This window comes from Bufo bufo, chromosome 1 (genome assembly GCF_905171765.1).
Source record: "Bufo bufo chromosome 1, aBufBuf1.1, whole genome shotgun sequence".
Taxonomy (NCBI): Eukaryota; Metazoa; Chordata; class Amphibia; order Anura; family Bufonidae; genus Bufo; species Bufo bufo.
The window spans coordinates 564,087,424-564,112,673 of record NC_053389.1 but is presented as its reverse complement, the minus strand read 5'-3'; the positions used below and the strand labels follow the sequence as shown (position 1 = coordinate 564,112,673).

General features: G+C 43.3%; 1 protein-coding gene across 1 annotated transcript in view; it reads left to right on the top strand.

Annotated features, from left to right (window-relative positions):
- SEMA3A (semaphorin 3A) overlaps positions 1-25,250 on the top strand; it is a 278,725-nt gene that overhangs the window by 190,433 nt on the left and 63,042 nt on the right. The gene's annotated exons all lie outside the window — the stretch shown is intronic.

Below are 25,250 nucleotides of genomic sequence, written 5' to 3'. Positions count from 1 at the left end.
CAACTGAAATGGTTCAGGAACAGCATGGGGAGGATGTCTGGATGCATCTTGGACTCCCAGGTCGCTGCTGGGAACGATGTTGTCCGAGTAGTACGCCACTTTTACAGACTGACAATAATATGCACAAAAGCAAATTTAAAATCGATTTTAGAGGAAAAATTGTTAGGAAACATTCTTTCCTGTATATTTACTTGTATATAAAGGGCAAATGCTGCCAAAAATTACAAGAAAGAGGCACTCCCATACAACCTGTATATCACATAAAAGAGGGCCTCATTCAGATTGTGGTACAATTGTTCAGGTAGTGGGACTCCTACACTCATAAAGCCTATGCAATAAGTGAAAGGGCTGCCAAAAATTACAAGGAACCGGCACTACAATACACCCTTTATTACACATAAAGGAAAGCATCCTACACACCCTTGAAAAATTATGATTGATGGCCTGCTGGTGACCCTCAAAAACTATTGGAGCAAGGGCCTGATGATCTGACCATCTAAAACATTAGTGGAGAGGGTCTGCTGCTGATCTGACCCTCTAAAACATTAGGGACGAGTGCCTGCTGCTGATCTGACTTTCTAAGACATTAGGGGCGAGGGCCTGCTGCTGAGCTTACCATCTAAAACATTAGGGGAGTGTGCCTGCTGTTGATCTGACCTTTTAAAACATTAGGGGCGAGGGCCTGCTGTTGATCTGACCTTTTAAAACATTAGCGGCGGGGGCCTGATGCTGAGCTGACCCTCTAAAACATTAGGGGCGAGTGCCTGCTGCTGATCTGACCATCTAAAACATTAGGGGTGAGGGTCTGCTGCAGAGCTGACCATCTAAAACAGGGATGCTCAACCTGCTGTCCTCCAGTTGTTGTAAAACTACAACTCCCACCATGCCCTGCTGTAGGCTGATAGCTGTAGGCTGTTCGGGCATGCTGGGAGTTGTAGTTTTGCAACAGCTGGAGGGCCTCAGGTTAAGCATGCCTGATCTAAAACATTAGGGGTGAGGATCTGCTGCTAAGCTAACTCTCTAAAACATTAGGGGTGAGTGCCTGCTGCTGATCTGACCCTCTAAAACATTAGGGGCGAGGACCTGCTGGTGACCCTCAAAAACATTATGGGCGAGGGCCTGCTGGTGACCCTCTAAAACATTATGGGTGAGGGCCTGCTGGTGACCCTCTAAAAAAATTATGGGCGAGGGCCTGCTGGTGACCCTCAAAAACATTATGGGCGAGGGCCTGCTAGTGACCCTCTAAAACATTATGGGCGAGTGCCTGCTGGTGACCCTCTAAAACATTATGGGTGAGGGCCTGCTGGTGACCCTCTAAAACATTATGGGTGAGGGCCTGCTGCGGAGCTAAAACATTAGGAGCGAGGGCAGCCGAATAAGCATGTTTATACGATGGAGATAGAGGAGGAGGACGAGAAAAGGGAAATTGAACCATATACCCTTTTTAGTGGTGGAAGGGGTGCATGGGAATACAGTGTATTCAATACACCATAAAAGCCACATTTAGAGTGCTTTTATGTTTAGCCGCTTTCCTCTGGTGGAGTAGAGAAGTCAGGGGCAATCCAGGCCTTGTTAATTATTATAAGAGTCAACCGGTCAGCATTTTCAGTTGACAGGCAGATGCGCTTATCACCTATTATGCCCCCAGCAGCACTAAATACACACTCTGACAAAACGCTGGCGGCGGGGCAGGCCAGCATCTCCAAGGCGTAGAGCGCCAGTTCGTGCCACGTGTCCAGCTTGGACACCCAATAGTTGTAAAGCACATAGGGATCACTGATGACGCTGACACAGTCTGCTATGTACTCCTTCGCCATCTTCCAAAATTTTTCCCTCCTTGTGACACTAGGCCACGCATTAGATTGAGGGTGCTGGCGGGGTGTCATAAAATTGTCTCAGGCCTTGGAGAGTGTTGCCCTGCCTCTGTTGGAACTGCTGTGTGTTCCCCTCGTATCCCCTCCTCGGTTGGCCAAGGAACTACGTACTCTGCAGCCAGCGTTGTCAGCTGGAAATGTTTGGAGCAATTTTTCCACAAGGACCTTCTGGTATTGCACCATTTTTCTCGTCCTCTACACCACAGGAATTAGAGATGAGAAGTTCTCTTTGTAGCGGGTGTCGAGAAGGGTGAACAACCAGTAATCGGTGTTGGCCAAAATGCATACACCGCGAGGGTCATGGGAATGGCAGCCTAACATAAAGTCAGCCATGTGTGCCAGAGTCCCAACAGACAAGACTTTGCTGTCCTCATCAGGAAGATGATCTCCTCTTCTACCCATCCACGCTGAACAGATGGAATAAAACTTCTATGGATACTACCCTCTGTAGTGGAGGCAACCGTTTCCTGCTACTCCTCCTTATAATTATCCAATTTGCGCTGAAAAGACGAACTGAGGGTGGTCTGGTTATCACCCTGTGTACTGTCTTCCCCCATTTTCACCTCTTCCACAAGCAAACCGCCCCCCTTAATTGTGAGAAGCGAGCATTTGAGTAGATACAAAAGTGGAATGTTATTGCCGCTCACCATCTGTATTGATTCCTCAAAGTTTCTTAAAACCTCACAGAGGTCAGACATCAATGCCCACTCCTCACTTGTGAAGAGAAGAAGCTGACTGGAAAGGTGACAACCATGATGTTGCAGCTGGTATTCCACTACTGCCCTCTGCTGCTCACAAAGCCTGGCAAACATGTGGAACATTGAGTTCCAGCATGTACTCACGTCGCACAACAGCCGGTGAGCTGGCAATTGCAAGCGCTGCTGCAGCGTTGCCAGGTGTCGATGACACCTTCACCAGTAGCTCAGGCAAATCGGGTTAGGCTTTGAGAAACCACTGAACCACTAGGTTGAACATGTGGGCTAGGCATGGTATGTGTGTGAGCTTGCCGAGCTCCAAAGCCGCCACCAAGTTATGGCAATTATCAGACACAAGCATGCCTGGCTCTAGGTTGAGTGGTGAGAGCTACAGCTCAGTCTGGTCCCTTATCCCCTACCACAGCTCTGTGGCCGTGTGCTGTTTGTCACCTAAGCAGAACAGTTTGCCGCTTCCCCACTGCAGTGCTACACTGATTCCTGCAACTGAATGATGTCTGACTGGTGCTGCAAGATGATAATTCAGAGGTGTAAGTGGAGGAGGAGGCAGTGGAGGAGAGGGGGGGGGGTTGCAGCTACTAATGTAGGTGGTGGCGGAAATCCTGATGGAAGTGAGGCCCGCAATCCTTGACGTCAGTAGCACCTGTGCCATCCCAGGGTACGACTCGTTCCCGTCCTCCACAATGTTCACCCAGTGTGCTGTTAGGCAAATGTAGCTTCCTTTGCCAAAAACACTTGTCCATGTTTCAGTCGTTAAGTGGACTTTACCAATAACTGTGTTGGTCCTGGCATGTGTGATGTTACGGGACACATGCTGGTTTAAGGCTGGGACTGCACACAGTAAAAAATATTGTTGGCTGGGGACAGAGTAATGCGGGACGGCCATCGCCATCAGGCTGCGGAAAGCCTCAGTGTCCATAAGCCTAAATGATAACATTTTGAGGGCCAGCAATTTGGAAAGGTGCGCATTTAGTGCTATGACCTGTGGGTGGGTGGTTGGGTATTTGTGCTTTCGTTCAAAGGCCTGGGGTATAGACATCTGTACGCTGAGCTGGGACACAGAAGTGGATGTGCTAGCTAATAGTGCTTGCGAAGGTCCAGGTGCATGGTGGGAGGCATCTGGGCCTGCGTCTTGGACAGGGGATTGGCCAGCGCGTAACACAGGGGAAGAGAAGGTAGTGGTGTGACCCGCAGACACTGATTGTGGACCCAGGCATTCGGCCCACCTATTAGCGTGCTTTGATGCCATGTGGTGGATCATGCTGGTGGTGGTGAGGTTGCTAGTGTTCACGCCCCTGGTCATTTTGGTACGGCACAGATTGCAAATGACAATTCTTTTATCATCCGCACTTTCCTAAAAAAAGCGCCAGACTGCAGAACACCTACCCCTTGGCAAGGGAGATTGCCGCAAGGGGGTGCTCCGGGGTACAGTTGCAGGCCTGTTTGGTGTGGCCCACCTTCTCCCTTTTGCCACCCCACTGCCTCTTCCAGCCTGTTGTGTTGCTGCGGATCCCTCCCCCTCTGTACTGCTGTCCTCGCTCGGCTAGCCACCTTCCCAGGTTGGGTCAGTGACTTCATCATCCACCACATCCTCTTCCACTTCCTCACTCTGGTTATCCTCTTGACTTGTTGACCTAACAACAACCACAGTTATTGACAACTGTGTCTCATCCTCATCACGAACCTATTGAGACACTAATTGCGGTTGACCTTATTGGCAACTGTGTCTAATCATCATCATCCACCTCGTGAAACACTAATTGCCGTTCCCCACCGTCATCTTCTTGTGACTGTAGATGCTCAAGAGTTTGGGAATCAGGGCACAATATCTCCTCATGTCCCTCTTCAAGCGGGCTTGTCGAGAGGCCCAAATCAAGAAATGGCGATGAAAAGATCTCCTCGGAACATCCGAGTGTGGGATCACTTGTTTGCCAAGACTCCATGGTGGGAGGAAGGAGTATCAGGGTGAGGATTCTGTTGACAAGACTCTTGGCTACTGAGACTGGACTTTGTGGAAGACTGGTTGGTGCTTAACCGACTGGAAGCATTATCTGCTGCAATCCAACCGACCACCTGGTCGGACTGGTCTGACTTCGAGAGTGGTGTCATGTGCCGCCCTGCAAACTGGGACATACAGCTAGGTATCGTGGATGAGTGTGTTTCTTGTGCTCTGGCAGCAGGCACAGTTTCACAGCGACCAGGGCCACGGCCTCTGCATGCACCATCAGCAGCACAGCCACTTCCCCATCCCTTACTACTCGCCTTGCGCATATTAGATGGTATATATGGTTGCAATTATGTCACACGTACAGTAGCGTAGGTTTTGTAAGTGTATGCGCAAATAAAGTACACAGAATGTCAGATATTTTTAGGATGCGCACACGTTAAACAGGAAATGTGGCACAGATAATGTCGCTGTCCGCAGCATCTATGAAAAAATTGCACTGTCACAGATAATTTTAGGATGCGCAAACGTTATACAGGAGGTATAGCGCAAGTAATGTCGCTGTCACCAGCAGCTAATAAAAAATTACACTGAATTAATGTCACTGATATTTAGGATGAGCAAACGTTATACAGGAGATGTAGCGCTATCACCAGCGGCCAAACAATTGCGCTGAATGTCACAGATATTTAGGCTGTGCAAATGTAAAATAAAAGATGCAGCAGAGGTTGTGTCACTATCAGAAGCGGCTCTAACAATTTAGTGCAGGTTGCGCTAATAATATATATTGCAGCCAGATACAGCTATAGTCCTTAAAAGGACTTTTGGGTCTCTAACAAGTTTTTTGACTAAAATATTACTATTTCACTACCTACACTATCTGTCCCTTCTTCAGCACAGCTCTGCCTGACTAAGACTGAGCCAAACACGTGTCATTGGGTGCTATATAGCGCCCGATGATGCGTTCCAGCCACCAACATGGCTACGGCATTACAGTGAGTGCCAGTACCTCCGCGCACGTTTATTGGCTGCGTAGCACACACATGCTCAAGTAAAATTAGTGTTTGGCAGAGCATGCTCGTCTAACACTAGTGTTGATGTTATCACATTTCATTGATCTCAACACCCTACTTTTGTACTGAAATATATGTAATGCACATTTACCCACTCAGTGTAAAAATTTATAATAGACTACTGTATGTACAGAAATAACCCTTGACAGTACTATTCGTTTTCCTATTATGTATATTTTTTTTTTTGCTCTACCAATTACTTCCATCCTTCCTCTATTTTCTACTTCTTGCTCTTTCTTGTAAAATAGCGTGGGAAACTGCAGCAGCTGTCACAGTGCTTGTCACAGTCTCAACACTAAGAGAGGGAAACTTAGGTCACTATGTAATGGGGCTACAGACAGTAGTAGTCAAACTTGGGAAGGAAATTGAACTGTGTAATTGTACTGATTATACAACTGGTTTAGGAGAATCATTGAGTAGTACAGTGACAGTGGAGAGATGGACGTGTGTAGTTGATGAAGTGAATAAATGTTGACTATAGAAAAATCTATTAATTACATAAGACACTTTATCAAATAACTTTTTTTCAGGCAGACCATACCTTTTTGTATATGTTATCGGTGCTAGAGATGTTACTGAATATGAGCTGAGATGTGGAAATGAAACCCTGATTTTGCACCTAGTTTATTTTATGCACTGTGATAACAATAAATGTTGTATCCACATTGGACAATTGTAATGATCTTTCATCTACTGTATGTATGAAAGATTTTTAGTATTGTTCTTGATTATCAAGCCAGTGATGTATACTGATTCTTTTTGTGGCCATATTAGCAAATTGTAAAAAAAAAAAATATATATGATACCGTTAACTGTGTATAATGTTCCAAGAGAGACTCACATCTTTATGACCTTTGTTTTATGCCTCATATGAGTAATACTTTGCCCTATGGTTATTAAGCAAGCCGGTTGAGGAATTGACCACCATTACTGCTACGCTGAGCTATCCAAATCATGATCATAAACATTCAGAAGATTCATCAAAACTGGTGTAAAGGAAAATTGGTTTAGTTGCCCATAGCAACCAATAAGATTACGCATTTCATTTTACAAAGAAGCTCTGAAAAATGAAAGGTGGAAACTCCTTAGTTTGCTCAATAAGAGGGCCAATCTGTGTTGGCACAAATTTCCTTGAGCAGAGTTAGGTTTTAAAGCAGTGAGGCCTCTGACACATGGCTTAAAGAAGTTTTCCACTTTTTAAATATAAATGTAATACGCCGTGACATATATCAATGACTTATCATATGTCATCATATCATAAAATGAGCTTCCACAAGAGAATGGAAAAAGCAATGTAAAAGTAATAATTTGTGTATGTAGTACAGGCAGGAAACAATATGGATGCAGCGGTCATGAGAAATCAGAGAAGACAACTTTGTATTAGGAAACTTAGTGGCCAGTATATGATTTGCATACAAGCCATACACAAAGTTTTATTAGAAGCTAAGATCTCAGTTTCTCTGATTTATGGTTCTCCCTTTGGCTATACAGGGAGTGCAGAATTATTAGGCAAGTTGTATTTTTGAGGATTAATTTTATTATTGAACAACAACCATGTTCTCAATGAACCCAAAAAACTCATTAATATCAAAGCTGAATATTTTTGGAAGTAGTTTTTAGTTTGTTTTTAGTTTTAGCTATTTTAGGGGGATATCTGTGTGTGCAGGTGACTATTACTGTGCATAATTATTAGGCAACTTAACAAAAAACAAATATATACCCATTTCAATTATTTATTTTTACCAGTGAAACCAATATAACATCTCAACATTCACAAATATACATTTCGACATTCAAAAACAAAACAAAAACAAATCAGTGACCAATATAGCCACCTTTCTTTGCAAGGACACTCAAAAGCCTGCCATCCATGGATTCTGTCAGTGTTTTGATCTGTTCACCATCAACATTGCGTGCAGCAGCAACCACAGCCTCCCAGACACTGTTCAGAGAGGTGTACTGTTTTCCCTCCTTGTAAATCTCACATTTGATGATGGACCACAGGTTCTCAATGGGGTTCAGATCAGGTGAACAAGGAGGCCATGTCATTAGATTTTCTTCTTTTATACCCTTTCTTGCCAGCCACGCTGTGGAGTACTTGGACGCGTGTGATGGAGCATTGTCCTGCATGAAAATCATGTTTTTCTTGAAGGATGCAGACTTCTTCCTGTACCACTGCTTGAAGAAGGTGTCTTCCAGAAACTGGCAGTAGGACTGGGAGTTGAGCTTGACTCCATCCTCAACCCGAAAAGGCCCCACAAGCTCATCTTTGATGATACCAGCCCAAACCAGTACTCCACCTCCACCTTGCTGGCGTCTGAGTCGGACTGGAGCTCTCTGCCCTTTACCAATCCAGCCACGGGCCAATCCATCTGGCCCATCAAGACTCACTCTCATTTCATCAGTCCATAAAACCTTAGAAAAATCAGTCTTGAGATATTTCTTGGCCCAGTCTTGACGTTTCAGCTTGTGTGTCTTGTTCAGTGGTGGTCGTCTTTCAGCCTTTCTTACCTTGGCCATGTCTCTGAGTATTGCACACCTTGTGCTTTTGGGCACTCCAGTGATGTTGCAGCTCTGAAATATGGCCAAACTGGTGGCAAGTGGCATCTTGGCAGCTGCACGCTTGACTTTTCTCAGTTCATGGGCAGTTATTTTGCGCCTTGGTTTTTCCACACGCTTCTTGCGACCCTGTTGACTATTTTGAATGAAGCGCTTGATTGTTCGATGATCACGCTTCAGAAGTTTTGCAATTTTAAGAGTGCTGCATCCCTCTGCAAGATATCTCACTATTTTTGACTTTTCTGAGCCTGTCAAGTCCTTCTTTTGACCCATTTTGCCAAAGGAAAGGAAGTTGCCTAATAATTATGCACACCTAATATAGGGTGTTGATGTCATTAGACCACACCCCTTCTAATTACTGAGATGCACATCACCTAATATGCTTAATTGGTAGTAGGCTTTTGAGCCTATACAGCTTGGAGCAAGACAACATGCATAAAGAGGATGATATGGTCAAAATACTCATTTGCCTAATAATTCTGCACGCAGTGTATAACTAACATACACCATATTAGTCACCAATGAATATGGTTCACTGCCTAGTTAACAAACAGCTCAACAGAACCAGTGATTTGCCCTCTTCCAGTCTAGTGAAACAGTTGTTTCACATTTAACTTATAGAGTGGGGAAAAAAAGTATTTAGTCAGCCACCAATTGTGCAAGTTCTTCCACTTAAAAAGATGAGAAAGAGCCTGTAATTTTCATCATAGGTATACCTCAACTATAAGAGACATAATGAGAAAAAATATCCAGAAATTCACATTGTCTGATTTTTAAAGAATTTATTTGCAAATTATGGTGGAAAATAAGTATTTGGTCAATAACAAAAGTTTATCGCAATACTTTGTGATATACCCTTTGTTGGCAATGACAGAGGTCAAATGTTTTCTGTAAGTCTTAACACGGTTTTCACACACTGTTGCTGGTATTTTGGCCCATTCCTCCATGCAGATCTCCTCTAGAGCAGTGATGTTTTAGGACTTTCGCTGGGCAACACAAACTCTTAACTTCCTCCAAAGGTTTTCTATGGGGTTGAGATCTGGAGACTGGCTAGGCCACTCCAGGACCTTGAAATTCTTCTTACGAAGCCACTCCTTTGTTGCCCGAGCAGTGTGTTTGGGATCATTGTCATGCTTAAAGACCAAGCCACGTTTCATCTTTAATGCCCTTGCTGATGGAAGGAGGTTTTCACTTAAAATCTCACAATGCATGACCCCATTCATTCTTTCCTTTACACGGATCAGTCGTCCCGGTCCCTTTGCAGAAAAACAGCCCCAAAGCATGATGTTTCCACCCCCATGCTTCATAGTAGTTATTGTGTTCTTTGGATGCAACTCAGCATTCTTTCTCCTCCAAACACGACGAGTTGAGTTTTTACCATAAAGTTCTACTTTGGTTTCATCTGACCATATGACATTCTCCCAATCCTCTTCTGGATCATCCAAATTCTCTCTAGCAAACTTCCGACGGGCCCGGACATGTACTGGCTTAAGCAGGGGGACACGTCTGGCACTGCAGGATTTGAGTCCTTGGCGGCGTAGAGAGTTACTGATGGTAGCCTTTGTTACTTTAGTCCCAGCTCTCTGCAGGTCATTCACTGCACTGTGGTTCTGGGATTTTTGCTTACCGTTCTTGTGATCATTTTGAACACGCGGGGTGAGATCTTGTGTGGAGCCCCAGATTGAGGTAGATTATTAGTGGTCTTGTATGTCTTCCATTTTCTAATAATTGCTCCCACAGTTGATTTTTTCACACCAAGCTGCTTGCCTTTTGCAGATTTAATCTTCCCAGCCTTGGGCAAGTCTACAGTTTTGTTTCTGGTGTCCTTCGACAGATCTTTGGTCTTGGCCATAGTGGAGTTTGAAGTGTGACTGTTTGAGGTTGTCGACAGGTGTCTTTTATACTGGTGCCATTAATACAGGTAACGAGTGGAAGACAGAGGAGCCTCTTAAAGAAGAAGTTACAGGACCGGCACTTAACCCTTTAAGGACCTCCGCCGTACATGTACGGCAGAAGTCTGGTCTCCAAACATGGCGCCCACTCGCACGTGCAGCTGGCGCCATAGCCGCCGGGTTTCTGCTATTTTAAATAGCAGAGACCCACGACACATGTATGCGATCAACCATAAGGCTGATCGCATACATTTTCCCTTTCAGATGCCGTGGTCAAATTTGACCATGGCATCTGCACAGTCCGGAAGCGGAAGTCGCGCACTTCCGCTCCGTTAACTGCGTTTCCCGGCTGAGATCGGGGAACCTGTTACATTGATCTAATAGGCTGAAGCCTCAAGCAGGCTTCGGTGCCTATTAGATGACTATACCAATATAGGCCACTAGATGGCAGCATTGTATTGGTATAGTGCAAATGAAGTGTTCAATTGTGTCTATATAGACATCAATAAACACAATAGGCAATCTAATGATTGTCAGTTATTGTCACCCAAGGTGACTTAAAAAATATTTAAAAAAGTAAATAAATGTTTTTGCAAATATAAAAAAAGTAAAAAACTAAAAGTGCACCATAGCCACGGGAGGCCGCCTGCTTCTTTTAGCAGACACACGCGGCTCATGTCCGCAATCGGCAGTAATTCCAATCGCAGACATTTAACCCGTCTGATGCCGAGGTCAATCTTGACCACGACATCTGAGTATGCTGAAACTGAAAGTGTGCACTTTTGGTTGTGCTCCGGATCCCCCGTGTGGCGATCGGAGGAGCCGGAGCGTGTATGCAGCAGCCAGTGTCTTTATGAATGATACAAGGCTGCTGCATAATATTTCTAATGGAGACCTTGCCTGTAATAGGGCTCCATAGGAAAGTAATGAAACCATCATAAAGTTCAATGCAAGTGCATTAGAGTCTATGATAATAGCAATCAGATAATTGCATGTTATAGTTCCCTATGGGAACTATAAAAAAGTGTAAAAAAAAATACAATTAAAATAAATAAATAATAAAACATAAAAATTGAAATCACCCCCCTTTTCCCAAAATAAAAATAAAAGAACTAAAAAAAATACACATTTGCAATGTGCGAAAAAGCCCATAGTATAAAAATATAAAAATATATTCCCCATACGGAAAACAGCGAAACGTAAATAAGCGTCCAAATGGCCAATTCACCTTTTTTGGTCGCTTCATTTTCTACAAATAATGAAATAAAAGGTGATCAAAAAGCCACACACACCCCAGATCGTTATTAATGAAAGTTCAGATTGCCAAGCAGAAAAATGGTACACATACAGCTCCATACACATAATTACAAAAAAGTTATAGGGGTCAAAATATGGCGACTAAAAAATAAAACTGATTTTTTCCCCAATAAAAATTTTTTATGACTATCAAAACGCAATGAAAAACTATACATATAAGGTATCACCAGATTCATACTGACCAGTTTTATCGTACATCGAACGTCAAAATAAAAAATGTAAAACTGTGGTGGAATCTCTTTTTTTTGTTTTTTGCAATTTCACCCCATGTGGATTTTTGTTACCGCTTCCAACTACATCATATGGAATATTAAATGGTGGTGTTGAAAAGTATAACTTGTCCCGCAAAAAACAAGCCCTCATATGGCTATGTGAACAGACAAATAAAAAAGGGAAGGCAGAGAGAGCAAAACGAAAACGCAAAAAAAGGGTCCTGAAAGGGTTAAACAATATAAAAAATAAACATCATGGGCATCTCCACGTAAATGCCCATACTATTAAAATAAACAATATTAATGGCATACGGCAAATAGAGTAACAGGAAAAAAAATAAAAACAGCCAATTTACAATTTTTTTGTCACTTCAACTACCCAATAAGGAACCTTTCACACGTATTCCGCGCGGATGCGATGCGTGAGTTGAACGCATTGCACCCGCACTGAATCCCGACCCATTCATTTCTATGGGGCTGTTTACATGAGCAGTGATTTTCACGCATCACTTGTGCATTGCGTGAAAATCGCAGCATGCTCTATATTCTGCGTTTTTCACGCAACGCAGGCCCCATAGAAGTGAATGGGGTTGCGTGAAAATCGCAAGCATCCGCAAGCAAGTGCGGATGCGGTGCGATTTTCACGCACGGTTGCTAGGAGATGATCGGGATGGAGACCCGATCATTATTATTATCCCTTATAACATGGTTATAAGGGAAAATAATAGCATTCTGAATACAGTTCATAGTAAAATAGCGTTGGAGGGGTTAAAAAAATTATAATAATAATTTAACTCACCTTAGTCCACTTGATCGCGCTGCCGGCTTCTTGTCTGTCTCCTTCTTTGCTGAACAGGACCTGTGGTGAGCATTCATTGCAGGAACAGGACCTGTGGTGACGTCACTCCGGTCATCACATGGTCCATCACATGATCTTTTACCATGGTGATGGATCATGTGATGGATCATTTGATGACCGGAGTGACGTCACCACAGGTCCTGTTCAGCAAAGAAGGAGACAGACAAGAAGCCGGCAGCGCGATCAAGTGGATTAAGGTGAGTTAAATTATTATTTTTTAACCCATCCAACGCTATTTTACTATGCATTCTGTATTCAGAATGCTATTATTTTCCCTTACAACCATGTTATAAGGGAAAATAATACAATCTACACAACCCTAACCCCTATCCCAAGTCCGAACTTCTGTGAAGAAGTTCGGGTTTGGGTACCAAACATGCGCAATTTTTCTCACGCGAGTGCAAAACGCATTACAATGTTTTGCACTCGCGTGGAAAAATTACGCGTGTTCCCGCAACGCACCCGCACCTTTTCCATCAACGCGCGTCTGAAAGAGGCCTAATTCTTTTATAAAAAGCGATCAAAAAGTTGCACACACTTGAAATTGGTATTACTGAAAAGAACAGATTGACCTACAAAAAATTAACCCTCACACAGCCCCATACACATAACTACAAAAAACTTATAGGGGTCAGAATATTGTTCTAATTTTCTTTTTTCCTCAAAGGATTTTAAAAAGAATTTCAGTCTTAAAACACAAGAAAAATTATACAAGTTTGATATCGTTGTGACCATACTGACCTGAAGAATAAAGTTAAAAGGTCAATTATACCGCATTGTGTACAGTGTAAAAAAATAGATGTAAATGGTGCCATTAGACAGTACAACTTGTTCCGCAAAAAATGAGCCCTCATAAGGCTATGTGGATGTGAAAAAAAAAAGTTAGGACTATGGGAAGGCGGGGAGAGAAAAACGAAAATGCAAAAAAAAAATCCCAGGGTCCTTAAGGGGTTAAACTCTGGTCCGGTATTTGACCTCAAACCAGCCCAGCCGCACATGTTGGTAGGAAAATACCTGCCTCCCCAGTCAAAACCCCTTGCTGTGTCACATACCACCCCTTTTGTTCAACCCTGAGGGGGTGAACACACGCCAAACAGTGTACCCAGGACAGGGCATCCACGTTTCCCTGTAACCAGCCTGTACTATGTTCCACCGAAAACTTAAAGTTTTGTATGGACAGAAACCATCCGGTGACCCAGGCATTTCTGTTCTTGGCCTGGTTCATCCATTTGAGAGGGGAGTGGTAAGTCACAAGGTGGAACTTTCTCCCCAACAAATAATAGCGGAGAGACTTGAGTGCCCACTTGATGGCCAGGCCCTCTCTCTTCGCTATACTATACCTGGTCTCGATTGGGGTGAGCTTATGGCGGAGGAAGACAACAGGATGCTCCTCCCCATTGACTTTTTGAGACAGTACAGCACTGAGGCCAACTTGGGAGGCATCGGTCTGTACTATAAACTCCCTTTTGAAGACTGGCATCACCAAAACAGGGGACCCACACAGGGCCGACTTAAAAGCGGAGAAAGCCTCTTCCGCCCGATCATTCCAGTGAACCATCACTGACTTTTGTCCCTTCAAGAGCCCTGTCAATGGCGCGGCCACTGGAGCAAAGTGGGGAACAAACCTCATGTAGGCAGTTTTCTGTTTGGCAGCCACCGTTAGAGGCACCTGCCAGTACCCTTTTGTGAGGTCCAAAACAGAAAAGTACTGTGTTTGTCCTAACTTCTCGACTAGTACATCTACCCGGGGCATGGTATACGCGTTGAACTTAGAAATATTGTTAAGTTTACAAAAGTCGTTACAAAACCGCAACGTCCCATCCAGCTTGAGTATCAATACCATAGGACTGGCCCACTCACTTTTTGACTCCTCAATGACGTCTAGCTGCAACATTAGCTGCACCTCCTCCAAGATGGCTTGTCACAAAGCTTCTGGTACCCGGTATGGTTTTAACCAGACTTTTGCCTAAAAGTCAGTGACAGTATCGTGCTGGATTATGAAAGTGCGTCCAGGGAGGTCCGAGAACACATCCGTGTTCCAATTAACAAACTCCATGGCCTCCTGAGTCTGTTTAGGCTGGGTTCACACTTGAGCGTTTTACAGCACGTTCAAACGCGCTGTAAAACGCTCAACACATGAAAACCAATGCTTCCCTATGGCCCTGGTTCTCACTTGAGCGTTTTACAGCGCTGAAAAACGCGCTGTAAAACGCCCTACGCTCAAACAAGTACTTGAGCTTCTTTGGGGCGTTTTGACGCGCGTTTGTGGCCATAGGACATTGCAGTCAATCACACAAACGCGCGTCAAACGCGCGTTTACTATTGCAAAAAACGCTCGTCAAAAACGCGAATCAAAAACGCGCGTTAAACGCGCATATCAAAGACGCTCAGGTCTGAACCCAGCCTTAGAGGGGAGGCTGTCAGCATTTTTTACTGTGGCAGCCTCTTCTTTTGCATCAGACAGAGGGGCTGGAACCTCTTCTCCTAAAAAACCCAGCTACAGGCTGTCTTGAGTACAGGTTTCCCTATCTTTACATGGTTTGAGTAAATTCACATGGTAAACCTGCTCCGGCTTTCGCCGCCCTGGCTGGTATACCTTGTAGTTTACATCAACAATTTTCTCGAGTACCTCGTAGGGCCCCTGCCACCTAGCCAGGAAATTAATGTCCACGGTCGGCACCCAAACCAAAACCCGATCACCTGGGTTAAAGATCTGGACCCGATCCTGATGATTATAGACCCAACTCTGGGCTCGCTGAGCTGCCTCCATATGCTCCCTAACAAGAGGCAACATTGTCTCTATCCGATCTTGCATCTGGGTAACGTACTCAATGATACTTTTATGTGAAGTGGGTTGTTGTTCCCACGCCTCTTTGGCCATGTCCAAGAGTCCACGAGGGTGTCTGCCATATAGCAGTTCAAAGGGCGAAAACCCAGTAGAGGCCTGGGGTGCCTCTCGCACTGCGAACATGAGATAGGGCAGAATTAGGAGGCCCCCGTCCTTCCCATCTTTAGACACTTCCCTTTTTCAACATATTTTTTTATGTTTGGTTAAACCTTTCTACCAGACCGTCCATTTGTGGATGGTAAACGGACGTCCGTAGTTGTCTTATGTGCAGCAACTTACAGAGTTCCCTCATCACCTTGGACATAAAAGGGGTCCCCTGGTCGGTCAGAACCTCTTAAGATAGTCCTACTCGGGAAAACATCTCCATTAACTCCTTAGCTATGAGTTTGGCCGAGGCATGTCATAGTGGCACCGCCTCCGGGTACCGAGTGGCGTAGTCTAGGAGGACTAAGATGTGTTGATACCCTCTGGCGGACTTCGGTACTGGGCCTATGAGATTCATAACTATTCAGTCAAACGGTACCTCGATAATCGGGAGAGGTACTAGGGGACTACAGAAATGTGGCTGGGGGCTAGTTATCTGGCAGGTTGGGCAAGATTTACAAAACTCTTCCACCTCTCTGAATATGCTAGGCCAGTAAAACCGCTGTAGAATACAATACTGAGTTTTCTGCAGCCCCAGGTGATCCCCGAGAATGTGTGATGGGCTATATTTAACACATGCTTGTGATGAGCACTGGGGACCACCAACTGTTCAATAGGTTCACGCTGTAGTTGGTTTACCCGATGCAACATATCCTGATGAGCCACAAAACTGGGAACCGCTGACTCTGCCCCAGGTTGTTGTGGTTCACCATCTACTATTAACCCATTTTCCCAAGCTCGGGATAGGGTTGGGTCCCAACGTTGGGCGGTACCAAAATTATTCCTGGAGACATTGAGGTCTGCCAATTCAGAACCCGGCGGCAAGTCCTCCACGTCTCCCACCATCACACTTAGCTGAGTTGTCTCCCCCTCTTCCCCAGAAGTGCCGATCACCCCTACCACTAGCCCTTCGGTCTCGGGTTCCCAGGGTTCTGGTCTCCCCCCTGAGCAGGGCTACTCTGCTAGGGTTACCCCTGTTTCATAGGTATTGGTAATTCTCGTAGCAGGCCACAGTGCTGGGAAGCCCGGGAAGTCTCTCCCTATTATTAGTTCATAGTGTAAATTGGTGGTGACAGCCACCTCGTGGGTCCACCTGCGGCAACTGTAGATAGAGACACCAAAGTGGTGGGGTAGTCATTTAAGTCAACATGAATACACATTCCCCCGACTTTTCGGCCAGTATACTCAGTGGGCCATACCAGTGTAGCCCTTACCAGGGACATCAGACTCCCTGACCCCAGCCAAGCCACCGCCAGTTTCCTACTTCCACCTGGCACAAGTCAATGTTGTCTGTAGTCTCTGGGGTAGCGGAAGCACACAGCTTCCTGGCATATAATGAGTAGCGGTAGCCAAAGATAGTGTCCCCGGGATCACCCCGATGGGGACAATGAAGCCCTTTTGTGGCCAGCAGACTATCGGAGATGGTCCGTAGGGGGTACATCCCGAGCGGGTTTTATTGGCACAAGTCGTCGGGCCTGGGGTGAAGATTTCCGGGGTTTGACTGCCTTTCTCCCAAACTAACCCCCCTGTAGATTACTGGTAGCCTCATAGCGTTCCACCAGGTCCACCATCTCAAGGGCATTACCAAGAGACACCTGGCCGAACCAGTGCTGGAGAGGGTATGGCAAAGCCCTCCAGAATACATCAGCCAACAGACAGTCCAGCATAGCGGTGGAACTCAGCACGTCAGGCTTCATCCATTTTTGCAACAGGTGTAATAGATCATAATACTGAGGTCTCGCATGTCCAACCGGGTTGATAGTAGCTACATTTCTTCACATTCATGGCCTTGCTTTTTGTTTTGCATAATTACTTATACTTTATAATTTTTTAATCTTTTTTTTTTTTTCAATGGAAAACACACTTTGCAACACATAACTTTACCCCAGTCTTGCCAGAATCTCACCCTTTACTGTCGGGTAATTAGCCGCTTCATCGTCCGGTAAGTCGAAATACACCTGCTGGGGTCCAGATGCCAGAAACTGAGCGATGGCCTTAGCCCATTGACCTCGGCGTAGCTTCTCCCTCATGGCCACCTGTTCGAACGCTGCCAGATAGGTTTTGACATCATCCGAGGGGGTCATCTTGTGGATTGCCGCAGAGACCGCTTTCCGGGCATCGTGGACACTCTGGGATGCTCCTGCCGCCTGTAAAGCCATCACATGTTCTAACAGCAGCTGTTTTTTTCTCTTGCAGCTGCTTATTAGCCTCCCGCTGCTGCAGTTTAGCCTCCCCGAGGGCTTTCACGACAGCTTCCATTTTGTCGAGGGTTGTAATCTCGCAGGTTTGATGTAAGACATACAACCGTGCCTGGAAAAAAACTAAAATATTTCGGCCTTCACGCTTGCTCGCATCCTCTACCAATTGTGGGGTTTTGTTTCTACCATTGTCGCTCTGGTAGATAGGGTAAGCGGGCACAGTACAGAGGCAAAATCCAAGTTCGTAACTCAAACTTCAGTGTTTATTCACACTTGCGGCAGTTGCATAAAACAACACATCACTTTGCAATCTTTGGTGTTAATTCACACACAAATGGAAAGTTCAATTGCCAATTCAAAGGTCAATTACCTTGTTGGCAATTCTACCTCCAGTAGTCCACAGCAGGCTTTAGGGGGCCTGTTCCCCCTGTACATGGGTCTCAGCCCTCTGGTCCGGGACAAAACCTCAGATCCCAACACAGAGACTCAGCTGCTGAGCCCAGCTATATATAGACAGCCAGGTGCTGCCAAAACCCGGACCGGCACCTAAACTCCGGTCCGGTATTTGACCTCACCTGGCTGGAAACCAGCCCAGCCGCACATGTTGGGAGGAAAATACCTGCCTTCCCAGACAAAACCCCTTGCTGTGTCACAATATATATAGTGTATATAGATATATATAATTTGTTTCATGCATACATCGTTTATATGTTAAAGACTGGGTAAAAATGTGCAAAATCTCTTTCTAACAAATCATCTCTTTACCTTACATAGATCCTGAGATGTCCACTAGGGATTAGCGAATCAACTTCAGATGAAACATCCGAAGTCGATTTGCATAAAACTTTGTTCTAATACTGTATGGAGCAGGAGCTCCATATAGTATTAGAATGTATTATTGTATTGGCTCTGGCTGAACTGCGTTGACATACGTTTTTAAAGGGGATTCTGTGGGCCCTTTCCAGACAAAAGGTAGATGCATCATGATCTGGCCCTAAATTTTCAACCAGCCATTTTTGGATAAAATTCGCAGGATTATCCTGTTCTGCCCCTTCTGGGAAACCTACCAGTCGCAAGTTGTATCTACGGGACCTATCCTCCAGATCTATCACTTTCCTTCTGAGCCAAGAGCGATCTTCATCTACCTCTTCTAATCTCTTTTTTAATAAACTGTTCTCTGAAGTGACAGAATTAACTGCTGATTCCAATTCCTTCACCTTCAGTCTCAGTTTTGTCATTTCATCTCTAATTATCGTGACATCTCCTTGTACTACTGAGAGGGAAAAGGCCAACTCTGCAACTGAGGTGCTAGTGGAATTTACTACTCCCAATATATCCGAAAGTTTTTTATTAATACTCTCAAAACCTTCACTCTGAGGCGTACTAGCTTTTAAAGTACCCAATTCTGACCGGTCCGTATTAACCACTCCCAGCTCAACCTGTGGGACAGATCTTTGCACACCTCCCCTAGTTTTGGGTGGTGGTGACTTCAAAAATGTATCTAATCGAGCCTGGGGGCTCCCCCCCAGACCACCTTTCGGCGAGGACACCCCTCCTGATTTAAGATACTTAGGCGGCATTTTTAGGAAACCTAATAGGTAACCACTGTACGTACAATTCACACGCAAAAGGGCTAATATTAGAGCCAAACAATATGAAATACAAAAGGATTTCCAATACCAGATCCACTAATAGTCCGGATCTGCATGAGAAATATCCCGCACTAACTATAAGACCCAGACGACCTATTTTGTGCTCATAGAGACATAAATATCCCACACACTGATGTAGAATATGTACATATAATGCCCGGTAACAAAAAAAACTGAGTACATATAGAACATAGAAGCTGGATACATATAGGCTGAGAACACAGAAAAGAACATGTTCAGCTGAGTACATAAACACTCCGGCAGCTATACCAATTAAGGTCGCAGTATGAAGGAGGAGGTCTCCTTTAACCCCAAATGTCAGTCTGGTTCGGCTTGCAAAAAGTCATACAAGCAGGAGCCGCTGTATATCCAGATAACTTGCTGGGTGAGAATTTGTTATATAATTCACATGCGGTGAATAAGGCAAAAGCCTCCTACAGACCTCACAGTCCTGCCCTCAAAAGGGAGCCCCCAAATATGCCCTTTCCACGCAGAAAACAGACTTATCAAAGCACCCAACTAGCTGCCTCCCAGCGCATGATATTTTCCAAGGGGCAAATCCGTCCAGACTCACAAACAGAGGGATGAAAAACAGGGCACCTGACAGTCGCGGGCGGCAATGAAGACCTCAGCTGGCATTCATCTGTAACCTCATCCCCTCTCAGGCACGCATAAGGAATCGGCACCTCAAACTCCACGGCATCCACATCCGGCCTCCACAGAAGACTCCACCGGCATCCGCAGCTAGACACCGCAGTCCAGCGGAATCCACAGAAGGCTCCACTGCCGTCCCAGAAAAAAAAAAGGCACAGCAGTGCCAACACGCCAAGACAGATGCGATATGGGATCATATAGACCCATATCGCTTTTAAATGCAGATTACCAAATTTTTGCAAATATTTTGGCTAATCGCTTGAAAAGGGTCATAGCCTCTCTGGTACATCCCAACCAGACGGGATTCATTTTGGGCTGGCAAATACAGGTGAGTCTCTATAGGCTGTATTTGAATCTTTCTGTTGGGGGTAGTATAGACCACTCCATCCTGTCCTTAGATGCCACAAAGGCGTTTGACAGGATGGAGTGGTCTTTTCTGTGGTCCACTATGTCTCATTTTGGTTTGGGGAATGTATTTATAGAAATGACCCAAATGCTATATGAACAGCCGTCAGCACGTATTAATAATAATGGCATTGGTTCTTCTCCCGTTATGATGCAGCAAGGGATGAGACAGGGATGCCCTCTTTCTCCCCTTCTTTTTGCCCTATTAATTGAACCATTGGCCTGTAAGATCCATTCAGATAACCGCATAGACGGCTTTGGGGTGGCAGGAGTGAGCGATAAAATAAGTCTCTATGCTGATGATGTTATTTTGTTTTTGGACCAGGGATGGAAAATCCTTCCCTATGTGATGGCAGCAATAGAGGACTTTGGTAAATTATTGGGTTATCTGATTAATTGGACCAAGTCGTCGCTCCTCCCGCTGAACCGCAAGGCCGTAGATGAGGGGAGTAGAGTCCGGGTTCTTGCTCCCAATGAAACCTTGGACTACTTGGGGGTTAAGATTGGGGTTCCCATAAATAGGTTTTATGAGCTTAATTTGGCCCCGGTTTTGAATAAAGTTAGGTCTAAAATATACGCTTGGCATAAATTGATATTAGCACAGACTGATTGAATAGCACTGGTCAAAATGATTATCCTGCCTATTGTGATGTACCCGATGTGTGTTTCCCCTGTTTGGATCGATGATATTTTTTATAGACTGGAGACTCTTATTAACGATCTAATATGGAGAAGGAAGAGGGTGCGTATAAAACAAAGATATCTATGGCTTTTAGAATCAGATGGTGGGCTATCATTTCCTTTTTTTTCAAGGATATTATTTATGTGCACATGTTAAGCGTTGTTGTAATTTTAAAGTTTAGAGAGTTTACTAGCACAATATTTGAATCAGATTATGGAAAAACCAATAGAGAATATTTTCACATGTTTGGAATCTGGTTATTTGGGATTGAGGAAGTCTCTACTGATACCTTGGACCCTACAGATGGTTTGGAATAAGCTTAAGAGGATTCTGAAAGTCTCTTACTCTTTTGCTTTCACCCCTTTGTGGGAGAACAGGAATCTGGTGGAATTCTTCAAAATCACAGATTTTGCTTATTGGTTACTTAGGGGGGTTGTTAATGTGTGTCATCTTTTTGTTTTTGGACATTTTAAATCCTTTTCAGAATTTAATTTTACTGATAGTACATCATTAGATGTGTTTATGTACTCACGTTTAAAACACGTATATGAGGCCTCTAGGAATAAAGGTTATATTTTTCCACGGGAGAATTTATTTTTTTGATTATTGTTATGCCCAGAGAGGGTTAAGATAGCTAGTCTATACAGTAAACTTCGAACGGCACTGGCAACTGTAACTCTATTTAAAAGCCCAAGTAAATGGGAGCAAGAGTTGCATTCCCTACCATTACAATAGACCAGTATTTATAGAAACGTAAGAAAGGCTACAATTTCTAATGCTCATAGATTAATTCAATTTAAGATCCTGCATCGGTTGTACTATACGCCAAAATCCCAAGCGAAATTTCCCCAAAATAAAGGCCGAGATTGTTGCTGTCCTGAATGTGGATATGTGAACGCGGATTTCGGCCATTTACTTTGGGAATGTAGTAAATTAAAAAGGTATTGGGAACAGGTCTTTGTAGCTCTACAAAAGGAGTCTTCTTTGACATATAGCCCTGGGATGGTGACAGTGATCTTGGGAGATTATGCTCTAGACATGGAAATTCCGGCCCGGGTCAGACAGATCTGGATGAGGGGTCTGATGGTGGCAAAAGTCATTTTAGTTAAATATTTCGGGTCTGTCTCCCCACCCTCGTTAAATGAATGGATCCTGTACCTTCAACAAATTAAAATTTCTGAGGATATGGAAAGGAAACGGAGAGCGGCACGTGTGACTGTTCAGACATAGTTACTACTGTAATTATAGCTGTATTTATTAGGGCTGTAGTGACGACAGCCAATTGGGGGGGAAGGGGTGGGAGGTTATAGTTCTATTTCTTGTATTAATTTAGAATTTACTGTCATATTTACAATCTATGCAGGATTTTGTTGTATTTTATAGAGTAGTTGACTATTGCCCATAGTGGCTATCCTGTATTGGCTGTTTTTTCTATTATAATATGTGTTGTTTTCCATTGTGTATTTTGAAATTAAAAAATAAATAAATAAATCAATGTATTGGCTCTCATGAGCCAAAGTTATTGTTTTGCGAAGTCTCGCGAGACTTCACATAAATTCATAAATTAATTTGTACTGTAAAAAAACATTTCCCGAACTCGGGTTCAGTTCCAAGGTACCACTTGGAACTGAGCCTGGGTTCGGGAAATGTTTTTTTATTGTACAAATTAATTTATGAAGTTATTACGCTGTCTCATCGGAGCCAATACATTCTAATACTGTATGGAGCTCCTGCTCCATACAGTATTAGAACAAATTTTTATGTGAATCGACTTCGGATGTTTCATCCGAAGTCAATTCGCTCTTCCCTAATCTCCACATTCATTGCTCTGCTAGATTTACGCTGGCAGCTGAAGAAGAGTGTCTTTCTGCTGCAGCTAAGGGGGTGTATATCACCTCTCCCTATCAGTTGAAGGATGAAACTGAGCATATGTGGCCTTCTCAGTGAGCAGGACAAAGAAATAAGAAAAAAATAAACAGCAGGTGGCGCTATACAGATACATTTTATTGAATAACTCACTGGCTTTGCTAAATTTTTAATTGCATGCAATTTCAAAAGTATTCAGATGCACGTGCTAGTTTGAAAACTGTAGAATATTTTTCATGGAATAACCCCTTTAATAACAGGACATTACCTCAAGTGCGTTAAGTAGGTTGTCCATTTTAATAAGGTTGGTAGTAGCTACATTTCTTCACATCCATGGCCTTGCTTTTTGTTTTGCATAATTACTTATCCTTTATTATTTTTTTAATATTTTTTTCAATGGAAAACACACTTTGCAACACATAACAGTAATATAGTGCTTGGTATTCTTCTCCAAAGAGGAAAGTTTTATGATATTTACAATTTCCTGTTCTACAACTAATGAAATGATGTTGCTGTCATAAATAGGTAATTTAAATGTATCATACACCTCTTAGAAAATAAGGAATTCCCATCACATTTCCCAGGGTGATACAGAATGACTGTGTGTGTTATGTTAAAACCTGCCATGATCTACTGTTGGTTAGTAATAATGAATAGAGGGAGTGATAACTCAGAGAGTCCATTACATTATCAGATGCCCTTTATGAAATAATTTCGAGCTTATTTTAAGTTTCATTTAAGACATAGCTCAAACCAGGTGGTAAACTTCATTGGAAATATGGATCGTTGTCCATTTAGGCACAAGTAATCATTTTTATGTGTTTTCAGGGACCTGTAAAACACCAATGAGTGAGGGAGTTACAACACAGATTGATTTTCCGAGCTTTTTATTATGACTAAGATACTTTAAATAGCAGATATCATGTCTCAAGTGCTTAACAATGCAAACAAAGTCATAAAAAGTGTAATAGAAGAAGTCAAGGCAATGTCAAATTGTTCTGATTCTGGAAAAAAGAAAACCCATCATTGTACTCTTCATTTTACTGGAGAAATGCGTAAAAACAAATGCTTTCCATTGCTTTTGTAACAAGCTGTAGCTACAAATGAGTTTGCATTGTCCATAGAAGATGAATTGGTGACCACAAAAGATCTAGCAAGTAATAAATCAATGTCCTTTATCGCATTTGAAGAATACAAGAAATGTGTTGTATCATTGTATATAGCAAGCAATTGGGGATGGTGCCCAAATGCTTCACATACAGAGATTTGTAAGTTGGAAGCCTACCTGATGCCAAATGAGCTCCAAAGCCAGGCAACTCTAATGAGATTCCTTTTTTTCAACTCCTTTAAACTTTCTTCTTGCCAAACCTATTACTACTTTATTACCAATCTAAAGTATGGGAGATCTTCTCTACAAACCAACACAGTAATTATACTGTTGTATCTGTAGTCAAAATGTCTTCTGTTTTATGTCTTATTTTTTTAGCTATTCAGCACGTACAATTTTTTTTCCCTTTGAAAAATGATATTTTCTTTTTTTAAATCTACATAGAGTCTGAATTGTTTATCCTAGTTTATTTCTGGATGGTTTTCTGGAAATATTAATTTCTGAATTATGATGTTCATTTGTAGGCATTGAGACACTTAGGCATAATGTGAGTCATGAAACAAATGTGTTAAAATAACTTATTTGGTAAATGTTTACTGATATTGGCCTTTTAACATTTTGTACAATCCTTTCCCATGAGCTGTGCAGTTCCTTCATGACTACAATCAAAATCTCTATAAAGATGAGCGAAGTATTGGAAAATTTGATTCAGCTGCTTCGCCGAATAAAAAAAATAAATTGCTTTGTGACAAATTACTTCATCACAAAGCGCAGTTCATGATCGCGGCATCTGATATATATAACATGGTATAAAAAAAAAAATAAAAAAAATTACCTGATCCATATGCTTGCAATGTGTTGGGCACCACCATCTTGCTTGAAGATCTCACACAAAAATCCCATGCGCGGTGAAATATGATGTCACCACGCCGGCCGGCGTAATGATGTTTTCTTGGGCAGCGCAAGATTTCACGCCAGATCTTCAAGCACGATAGTGACTGCAGGCCCATTGCAATCAAATAAATCAGGTATGATTTTTTTTTTTTTTTTTTGCACTATTTCAGGTTAAATCGATTTGCTACCACGAAGCACAAGGAAATTCGGCTTAGCAGCAAATCTAATTTATCCTGAAATTCAGCTCTTTGTGGACTTCGATTCGCTCAGCACTAATTATTATGAAGTATCTGAAGTCGATTCGCATAAAACTTTGTTTGACTACTGTACGAAACGAGCGCTCCTTACAGTATTA